Below are 11,875 nucleotides of genomic sequence, written 5' to 3'. Positions count from 1 at the left end.
AGAAATACATAAGCACATAAAAATACACAGCCCGTCAGGAGGGGGACAACTCTCCCCCTCCTCCTATGCTGCACTTCTGCTGTGGGCAGGATTTGGGGAAAACAGATGATGGATGAAGCACTACAGCCATAAAGCTTTGGGCAGGAGTGGAAAGTGATGTTTGGGATCCTCAGATCCTGGAAGATGGAGGTTCACAACCACACCCCACCAAAACGCACAGGAACTGCCATACCGGGTCAGATGAAAGATTCATCCAGCCCAATATCCTGTCTCTGACAGCAGACAGAAGCAGATGCGTAAGTAAAGAATATAAGGACAGGGTGTGTGCACAGTGATTCCCTTTCCACCCCCCTCAAATATCCTCCTCATTTCCGACAATCAGCAGTTTAGGGATTTCCTGAGCCAGATGTTGCATCTGGACCACTGCTTTTAATAGGCAAATAGAAACTGAGACCCCTTCCTACCAAGAGAAAGATAGAGGGTCCTCACTGTAACCGCAGTCTGGCTTACACAGTAGTGGTCGCAGAGAGCGGCTTTGCTCTTTCTTTGAATTCAGAGAAGGTTTCCAACCTTCATGTATTAAAATGCCATAAATTCAGTATTGGCACTAAGGAGAATTAAGCGCCATTGGACTTCATAAAGCTAGATTATGCCATCAGTAGTCTTATTAAGCAATCTATTAGTTGTGCGGAAACCCCTGGTTCTACATGCATAAACATAGAACCTATGTCTGCAAGCAGATGCTAACTGCAAGGCATACAGAATCTACCCCTTAAGTATCCTACAGATAAGGAAAGTTGGGTTGGATGTTTTATTCAAATGCACTTCAGTATAGCTGGGAACTGGAAAAAGAAAATAGTGTTGGTGTAGCAGCACGGGCCATTAGTGCAGTTGGCTATAACTTCCCCCAAAGTGCTGCAGATTCCTTGTGCAGCAGACCTCCAATACATGGCTATAAGGACAAGGTCTCATGGATCCAGAAAATAGATTAATTTTTACCTTTGGAGAAGGAAGTGAAAAGAGAATACTTCATTCAGGAAATCAGATTTTCCTGTGCTTCAACTCCATGCGTAGCTTTGCCTTTTCTTTGTTTATTAACTAATTGGAAAGGAAAATTGTGTTTTACTTCTGCCTTAAATAAAAGCATCTCCACTTCTCCTCCTGATCAAATGCCACACACTTTTTTTTTTTTTTAAATTATTTTTATAGAGTTAACACAAAAATAACTGAACTCTGAAATCTGGCATGCAAATAGTTCTAATCTTAGTATAGACACATGTTCCTAGCTTGAAAACAAACTGAGTAAGATAAAAATAAAGGTGTTGGCAATTCCAAATATGTCTGCTTGGCATCTGCTAAGACCTTTAGAATGTCCTGATTAAACTCCTCCGTATTTTGTGACTTGACACAGATAATAGCTGCCTCATCTGGATGCTCAGAAGGCTCCGCACAGGCAGCAGACAATGAAGGAGAGAGATACCTCACAGTTACCAGAGGAGAACCTTGTGGAGGGTGAGAGGAAAGGATGAAGAAATTGCCTAAACACAGACACACTGGAGAGTGTTTTCTTCCAAGAACTGCAGGTTCTCAGTAACTTTTGTAACATTCTGCTGCTTTAAGCTCTGCAGTTACTAAGCATTTCACTCTAAGTGGTTCCAGTCCATCAGTTAATGGGTGTATCACATTATGCATCAAAATGGTCATACCATATTCCATTCCAGTGAAACAAGAGCATCACTGGCTAATTTTGTGACAATTTAGCTCCTGATTAATTAGAGTGTTTCGGTGCATGTTCGCCTTCAAGGAAGAAGGATACCACTCACATACCCAAGAGGTTTGCTTAGTTGGAGTTTACCTTCTCCAAAACCCCAAGGCAACAAACCCTAATGCCTGTGCACTGAAGCTCCCAGCACCTTTAAGCTGCCCAGGGGAGACTCAAAATTGAGACATCTTTCTCAGGAGCCTTTAGAGACGTCAAACACTCTGAAGGATCAGGGTCCTCTCAAAATGCTTCCCGTCTCACAGGCGGATGCAGGGAGTGGGAGTAGTGCTCACTTTCCCCTGATCCCCATGCCTCTTCTTTTGCTGTCCTGCACAAACCTCTCTGCTCTCTGCTGTGCAGGCACCAGCTCTGCCATCCCACCCAAGAGGGAAAAAAGAAGGCAGTCTGTCTGCAAGGCCAAAGGGGAAAACAAGGCTGCTGGAGAAAGCAAAATCATCAAAATATCCACCTGTGTGTCACAGCCAGTGACTCCTGTTAGAAAGAGTGGCACCACTGTGGTGTGTCACCTCACACATGTCACGTGTCACTCAGGAGAGTGTCCAGCCTGAGCCCTACCATACCCCTGCTGGGCTTAAAAGTAAACATAAACTCACTGAAAAAAAGGAAATGGATAGTTCTGGGTAAAAGTGAGGCAAATACACGTAAGTAAAATAGATACTGAAAATCTTCAGGGCCCATGAGACGCAACAGATCATCCATCTGAAAACTCTTTTCTATCATGTGAGAAAGCGCACTTAATCTCTGAATTTTCTAAGCACGAAGCATGGACAGCTTCTCAGAAAATGTTACAAATATTGAAACATTTCAAAGTATGTTTTAACTCTACATTGGATTTCTCATCAATAAATGAAGTACAGAGTGTCATTGCCAGAAACCCAAACAAAATATACACTGTTCCATTTGTGTGCCTATTTTATACATTAGAACTTGGCTTTTCCTCAGGCATGACTTAAAACCAGAAGAAACAGATCAGTTTCCTCTGTGCCTATGTATGTGTATATGTGGACACACCCACGTAAAAGAACAGCAGTAAAACCACATTTTATCATTAAAAACAATCCTCCTACAAGAAAATAATACTGACAGTGGAGTGTTTTTTAAATTTTGTTAATTAGAATACAAATGGTTTCCAGTTATGAACACAGCTCTCAAGAATCAAGTGTTTCTGCCTATTACTCACCTGATTTACTTTCCACGTCAGTTAAAATCCAAGAAATCATTTAGCTTTATGTCTCCTACTGGCATGTACTGACCTCAGACATGTGGTGACACACAGTCCTGCAAGCACCATTCTTGTCAAGCTTAAGAACTCACTTTTCCAAAGTGCAGCAATGACAACTCAGTTCAAACAAGACGGCCCAGTAGCAGTAGTTACACTGTAATCGGAACTGTCAGTGGAAGCAGCATAATATTTTCTAAGAAATTGCTGTTCACTTTAGGCCTGTTGGAAAATAAGGCCTATGCAAAACAACCCCCTAATTAAAAACTTGCTTTAAAATATTATGCTAAAGATTTTTTTAATCTATTTTTTCCCGTTTGCTGCTTTCTAGATGTTAACAGGATTGCTGTTGCATTTGCACAGGTGATGGAGATTTTCAAAGGCAAAGATTACAAGAGACATAAAAAATGCACCTCCTATGCTCAGATACAATTTATTATTTTTAACTGCAGTAAGTGAAAGCAATAAAATTCCCTGCTTAGCACTTGAGGAATAAGTATCTGACAAGGAATGCAGTAGAATTGCCCCAAATAACTTTGCCCTGACCCACCAAACACAGGGATAAAACAAATGAGACAGTTCTTCACTCCCCTCCTCCTTTTCTGAGAAGTCAGCATTCTCCACTGAAAATAAACCAATGTCAATAAGTGACAATTCTGGATTTCTCCCTGGGAGTAAAATCCCAACTGAGACACTAAACCATTTTATGAGAATGTGTCCTCTTGCAAAACATTTGTATCAGGGGCCCATTGTACTGTTCTTGGGTGCATTTTTTTTTTTTTTTTTTAATTTTTTTAAATAGACATTTTATTCCACTTGGGCACATAATAAAATTGCCACCAAATAATTCACGTGGCAGTTCTGTCATAATCAAAGAGACATGCCGGGTACATTATTCTAAATGTTAGTCCTAATCCTCCAGGCAAATACTAGTGGATAGTAGCAATTTGTGTAGTCACTGGAGCATAAAAATGAACTTTTAAAAATATCTAAAGCTTAAAAAGCAAGCAAACAAACAAACACAATAGTTTGCTTGTCAGAGCACAAACAGCTTCCCCACAAAACATCTGAGAAAGAATGAAATGGCAAAAGTTTGGACAAATCCAGTTTAGTCATTGTGTGTGGGTCTGCCTGGACTAGGAAATTTCGATGCTTTCCTCTTTTATACTGGCATGAATGTTGCTGCACTAAAGGAACAACAAAGGAAGCAGTAATATGTACAAGAGGAGACAGATTTAGCAAACTGAAAAACATTACCTGTTTCCCTGCTACAGGGCCGTGGACACCATGGCTATCAGTAGATGTGTTAAACCCGAACTAGCAAAAAGTGATTGCAGAGGCAAACACCAGATGTGTAAAAGACACTGCACATACACACACAAAAAGCCAATGTCCCCAAGTAAATCAGTACATTTCTACTAGAAAAATAATGACACTATGCTACGTTTAATGACTTGACTTTTAGAAGGCAAAACCTTCAGGCCATATGGCTTTGATTCAAACCTAACTTATCACCTGAACTCCTCCAAACTTCCACTGAAAACAGAACAACACATTGTCTTGGAATCATTGAACAATTTTAATGTGTCTTTTTCCTTTCTAATTAAGTAGTTGAAAACAAACAGGTATATTGACCCATACATGCAGCAAGACTATAATTTCTCAATTTTTCACTATGCTCCTCCTCTTCTCCACTTTTAAATATTGAAATGCACTGCTTGATCTTTCCTATTTGGAAACTGGAAGCTTTCATGCTTGAGGGCAGCAGGAAAAGCTGCTGCCCACCTGCTTATGTCCAGATCCTGGACAGCATGACACCCTAGCTGACATGTCCTGGAAGCCTGCTGCCAAGGTCCAGGCAGCCACCAACAGCTGCCCCGTGGGACCAGCATGCCAGGAAAGCTATTGAGCCCAGCATATCTTGATCTGGCTTCTCCAGAACCACACGTCCCACGGCATCCTCCAGCCATCATGGCTCCCAGAGAGGCTTTTACTCACGAACCTGGAGGAACAGGGACAGCAGGATGCCAGATGTCTATGCAGCGCTGCATTGATATACACCTCTGGGTGTGCCTGTTCTGGGAGTACCTGGCCAAGGAAGTCAGACGCAAGCTCAGTTTTTATCTCAGGCTGAGGAAAGCCAAGTTATGTACAGTAAGCCCAGAGCAGAGTTTACCTCTGTCTGGCTCAGTGTTCAGGGCATTTGTTTGGGAGGAAAGAATTCTGGTCTTGGTATCTGCACCAGAGATCATTTAGAGCTTCTTTTTAAGAAACAACACACATATGCAATGATACCTAGAGATATACATATATAGGCATATATATATTTTTTTATATATATATATAAAAATATAAATAAAATGAATTGAGCTTTGGTCTAACATTTGCTGGGGGGGTACCCTCAGCTTATTCTGATAAGTGCTACATGGTACTAATAAACACTGTTGAAATTTTTAGGGAGTCAAATCCATGTTTGTGCAGGCCTGATCCAGCTGGTTATGTGTTAAATACATTCTCAGCTTGCTGACTGCATTGGGTCCCTTCTGAGGGCTGCATGACCACCCCAAGCACAGCCAGAAAAGCAAGTGCTGCTGAGGCTCCAGCTGGAGATGCAGAATACAAATCCAGGAATCTCAAGCAAGGCAGGACTTGATGACTGTCATACTGGCAGGCAGCAAAGTGAGGGCTTTTTGGCTTTGTATTTTTGTATTTCCAGCTTGAGCAGCTATGCCCTTTGTGGGGTTGAGCCTGAAGCTCCAAGTTCACAGTAATATATTGCATGTGTTACCAGACAGGAATGCTTCTCCTTCAAGTCTGACCATCTATCTTTATTGTTACAAATACTTTTATCTGACTGTCCTGGTTTTGTTAAAAACAAGACCAGTTCTCTTTTAGCGAATTTTCCTTTCAGCTAAGTTCTTCTAAGTACCTTCTAAGTAACTGTACATTTTTGAATTTAGCTACATGTTTTTCAGGCAATGCGCTCCGAAACTGATAAGAATGACCAGTGGAATGCAGAAGTTGCCCATTTTTAGATTTATTGCTGTAACAACTAAGAGTTCTGATAACATCCCGTAATTGAGAGGGGCGTATTTGCAAGCAGAGGTGGACAGAACAGGTGACTAAAACTGACCAACTGAGTATTCCATCCCATATGAATCACACACACTACAAAAGAGGGAGATCATGAGGGTTTCACGCTCTTCAACCATGGCCGGCATCTGAAGAGGACCCTGCCTGTCGTTGCTGCAATCCTGCAAGGCCTGAGTCCCTGCATGCCCGAATCCAGTTCTGGTTTGCTGTGAAATCCTGGCCAGGACTTCTGGGTGCCTGCCCTGCAGCTGCTGGAGTCACGCCAGCTCTATCCGCCACCGAGGTGGGGCAAAACTACGCTGCTATCCTGGGATAATCAAGATTGGTTTTGTATATTTTGTATATTCTCTCTCATTATTAGTAGCATTAGTAAACCCTTTAAAACCTTTCTAACTTGAAGTCTCTCTTCCTTATCCTTCTTATCTAAGGAAAGGAGGGCGGCAGGGATTAACAGAGAGCATCAGCCACGGTTTATTGTCACCTTGCAATTAAACCTTGATGCTGACTTATGTGGTGAACATATTTTCCTAAATTGTTTTCAAGGAACAAATAATACGAAGCACTACATCTATGAAAAAACCCAAACAAACATAGCAATTGTTTTGTAAAAACTAATTGCTTTTCATGAGAATATATAAGACAAAGGAAAAGGAATATATGTACTTGGAGCTTGATGGAAGGACGAGGCAAGAGTAAAGGATGTATATAATTTGAATATTCTGTCTTTTGAAAACTGCTGCTTCTCCTGCTATTTATAATATGGTTCTGTTCATGAAATAAACTAGCCTGAACACAGGCTAACTAACACTGTTTGTTAGTCAGTGCTCATGTTCAAAGAAGCTTAGTAACATTTCTATGTCTGGTGGAAGTCTGTGAAATTATGCTTTTAGAGGACAGAATCTGCTTTCTGAAATGATCTGAAAAAGTACATTACATTCCTGTTTATAATACAAACAGTACAAGTTAAAATGGTAAAGTACCAGAGACCAATCAATTGCAGGCTTCACAAAGAAAATATTAATAAATTCTGTGTGCCAAAACCCTTTAATTGCAGTATATGAAGATCATTTACTTCCTCTGACATAGTAATCCTAAAATTTCAAAATCAAAATACCATGATAACAATTTCTGAAATAGATTTCTGCCTCTTCCCTCTCTCTAGCTGGAGAATTTCCATCAAAATATGTTGCTCACTTAAGCCTTCATATTTGTGCTAATTCTCTGTGTTACAAAGGAGACAAGAAATTTCAAATGTGTTTTTCCAAATATAATGCCAGACCTACAAGAAACAGAATCAAGTCAGTTACCTTCATGACCTCAGCAAAAATGACAGATTGTGCTTTTGGTGGTAGAAGTGACCAGACTGATATTCGGTCTCTGTCAAGCAACACTGTCGGCTCTGGAAAGACAAGATGACAAACAGCTGAACCAGTGTTTTCTCCCTTTTAGATGTGGCCCTGCCATCTGACATGTCAGCATAGTGGCTATGTTAAATCACAGTCTCTCATAGGACACTACTACTAATGAGAAGCACATGGGAAACTAGTAATTGGTACTAAAAGCTTCCTGGTCTTTCACCTTTGTTGCTGGTAACTCAACAGATTTCCCGTTTCTGTGCTTGATGAGATACTCTGACTTTGGAAAAAATCTTCAAACGCTTAGAGCTGTGACACACGTTTCAGTGTTATCCTCATTTTGCTGAGCAGACATCCCTTCCTCACTGCAGGCACTGGGGTTCACATTATCAAAACAGATGTTTTAATGCCGTAATGACATAACAAGAACTCGTGGCTAGAAGATGAAGTTAGATAAGTTCAAATGGTAAAATACACAAATTTCTACTGTGAGGAAATGAAGCAGTTAAACAGCATATGAAAGGATGCAGTAAATTCTCTGTAACTTCAAGTCTGTGTCAATATTGAAATTTTTCACACCTGGCTCAAATGTTCTGGGCACAAACCAAGACCTGCAGGGTAAAATTTTGTGGTTTATCCTATAGGGAAAGCTGAAAGAGATTAAAATTAATAACTCTTCTGATTTAAAACCTACCAGTTCTCTGACCTCTGATCAGTGTCACTAAGACATTTGGAAGAATTCTTCAATCTATTGTTTTTGGAATTTTAAAATGTTATAATTTTGAAAACACGCTCCTCTTTTTTTAGTGTTTGCTCCACTTTATTTTCCTGACTTTTTTTTTTTTTCTTTGGGGGGAGGAGGGAGAAATAATAATAATATTAATAAAACACAAAAAAGCTAACCCAAAACTTTCCCTAAAAGATCTGCTTAAACTTCTAAATATTTTTGTTTAATTCAGATGCAATCCTGACTTTATGCATTCATTATAAGATAGTACAAAGAATTTTGTAAATTTTATTGTATCCTGAAAGATCAATCAAATATCTTTTTCCAAAGATAATCAAGGGCCTTATTTCAGCAATCAACAGATACTTCAAGCAGAGCATGTGCTAAACATCTCGGCAGGCATCACCGTGTTACAGATTTACTTAAAGTCTGAAGAAGTAGAATCCTAAAGTTAAACTCCTAAATCCACATTTATTTATTTTTACAAGTAGTGAATACAAATCAGCTCCCTCTGACATGGCTGACCGACATTAGACCTATTCTGTTATGTAATGTTTAAAGCAGATAAACCATCCAAACTCATTTCCCCTTTGACTTCCTACAATCTAAATAAGTTAAGGCATCTCTTTTTTCATCACCTGTCTTTCATATGAGGGAGAGTGGAAGATAGAGATCTGCCCTGCTAAGGAATCTGCAGACAATTGACTTTCCAGCGAACCCCTATAATGTATAATTCATTGTCCAAATGAGATCCTGCCAAACCTGAAGAGTTTGTGTGCAAAAACATCCTGATGTGATTCAATATTTTATTCAACAAACTGTTATCATTATTATTCTTGGCCTAGTTTCCCAAGATATTGAAAATGTGTAATCATATGTCTTCCCTTAATAACTTATAAGCACATGGCCAATTTCAGTTGCATTTTAAAAGGAACAAAGGTGTGAAATATATTCAATTCCTACAAGGTTAAACTGAACTGAGGAGAAGCTTCTATGAGTGCTCCACTGAACAGTGACAATGGTGTTGGACATCAGCAAATGCAACACATTGGGGGTATCCCAGCTCCAGGAACACATGTGGTTGGCATTTGCACCCATAAAACAGAAAGCTATATATCAGACCTCAGTAGCTTTGCGGCTCACAAAACTGTTTTCTATACAGTAACTGATTGATTTTTTTTATTTTATTTTATTTTTTTAAGACAGAGGTGTTTGCTTAGTCCTAACCTGCTGCACATCCAGTGGCTGCCTGGGGGTACCATCCAGGTTGCAGACTGATTCCACGCATAAGGTTGCCTCTGGGTCCCCAAAACCACTGCGGCTCCTCCCTGTCCCCCACTGACCAAGGGGCAGACCCGGAACCCTCCTGCACAGCCAGGCACTTCAGCCCAGGAGCCACCATGTCCATACCAAGTCCTGCGAGCAGGTCCCACAACTGGTCTCCAGCCTTCCCTCCTAAGAAGGGCTGGATGGCTAATGATGCACACCATAAAATCTCATGCAGTCATTTCATCACAATAATATTTGCATTATTCCATTACATTGTTATGGCTTTGGTTTGCTGTTGGAATCCAGTGTTTCTACCTTCTTTGTTCTGTAAGTGAAGTTCTCATAGGCAAACTAATCAATATGGAATTATGCTATATCTATAAGGAGACAAAAGCCACTAAAAAAAACAATTAATTGAAAAATGACCCAGCCTTTATGTCAAGATTTTTCCTGGAACTGATAAATACTAGATAGACTGCAAAAAAAATTGAAAATAAACTTTAAAATATGGCTGTAATAGCTAACCAATTTGGACAGTCCTATGGAAACTTAGAAACTCAAGTTCAAGCCACAGATATTTAAAATACAAAGGCAAAAAGATCAGATCCTTAGACTCCCTAAATGCATTGGGCAAAATATGTGTTTTGACTGAAAGATCTCCCAATATATTTTTCTGAAAAAGTGTTTACTTACATAATACAAATTTGTATGTATAAAGAATAATGTACTCCTTATACTCTGACACCATCCATCCCATCTCTCTGATGAGAATCAATTGTACTATATGCCTTAAATATTTTGTCACTTGAACTAACAGTTTTATTTATTGTTCAGTTCCTGAAAAAATTCTGTTTTTCGTTAAAGCAAAGACTAGTTATAAAAGATGCTTCTCAAAGCCTGTGTATGGTACCACAGACTGACAATAGGTACCTAAACAAAGTCCATAGTGAGAGTAAATCATGGCATATTTGCATCGTCAATCACTAGATACTTGCAACCAGTCATTATGGAACTAAAGCCTCATAGCGTCTATGGCATGGAGAGTCGAAGCATTATAAAATCAACTGTTTAATCACTTTCCCTGTGTTTTTAATTAGTTAAGATGACATAGGAGTATCTGTCTTTGGCATTGCAAAGAACCACATATAGCCAAGACACAGCTTTTGTGATTCTGAGCAGGACTGAGGCTTATTGCTAGGAAACTTGGAAGATAGTATTTTGTAGTAAATAAACACGTGACAGTTCGGATGTAAAGATTTTTCTTTTCTTTTTTTTTTTTTTTTCTAATATATAAAGAGCCTGGTCCTACGACAAACTAGTTTCTTATTTCAGGAGTTTTGCCATTGACTTAATCGGACACTGAGTGAGGATATGTCAAAGCATTCAAGGTGCAATAGCTGAGCATATGCCTACACTGGGTAACAGTGTGCTGCTACTGTTTCTCTAGCCTTCCCTTTCATGTGTTGTCTGAACTAAACTCTGCTCTTTTTCTTTTATTCTCCCCTTTGTAGGGGTACAATCCTGACAAGATAACACAGATCTCTTGCAATGCAGAGTATTAATCATATTCAATAACTTCCTCAAGCATCTTTTTCTTATTTTCGTAAAGCATGACCCATCAAGAGTAGCATTACTCAGGGTTGAGAACCCCAACATTTCCTCTGTCTGAAAATTCTCCTTAAAATTTGCATGCTTATTCTCATCTGAAAGGTAGATTTTATTGAAAAGTCTGAAAGTAAACTTATCCAGCTGCTTCTTAAGTTATGCAAGGTTGGAAAAAAATATACTTTTTCTAGTGTATGAAGAAGAAAAAATACCTTGCCTTTCTCTGCACAGCTAGAAATGTCTGCTCTGTCAGATTTGGCATGTACATTATTCTTATTCTGCAACATATGCATGATTGTGCTGGGTGATAAAAATACTTACCATGAGTAACAGAAAAAAAAAATCAGTTCTGATTGTATTTACTGTCCCCAAACCCACAACTAAGTGTAATGAAACTCCCTCCCTTTTCAGAATAAATTATTAGTTTCTTTGACTCTCTGGGTTGGTTTCATACAACTGGTTTTAATACAAGCAGGCAGCCAGGCCACTCACTTACTGATTTCAGTTGATTCTTGTCCTACTGGGTGGTAAAAGCCTCCTAAGAAATGCTTAGTGACTTTAAATTCTGTTGACCTCCAGGCAGCTGAGTGCTCTCAGCATCTCAAAACACTGAGCCCCTGCATTCAGACGTGGTCACAGTATAACTATGAGGTGCTTTTGAAGTAGTTTTCAGGACTGCCTGTTCCCTTCTTCTGCCAGGGACATCAGTGAAGTAAAGCATCAACTTTCCGCTAAATTAAAAAAAAAAAGGGGGGGAGGAAAAAAGTATTGCTCAAGCATTGTGTCAGAGTAGGGATGTGCCACCCTGTCCTTCTGAATGTACG

Source organism: Columba livia, chromosome 3 (assembly GCF_036013475.1).
Source record: "Columba livia isolate bColLiv1 breed racing homer chromosome 3, bColLiv1.pat.W.v2, whole genome shotgun sequence".
Lineage (NCBI taxonomy): Eukaryota > Metazoa > Chordata > Aves > Columbiformes > Columbidae > Columba > Columba livia.
Note: the sequence above shows the minus strand (reverse complement) of the source record.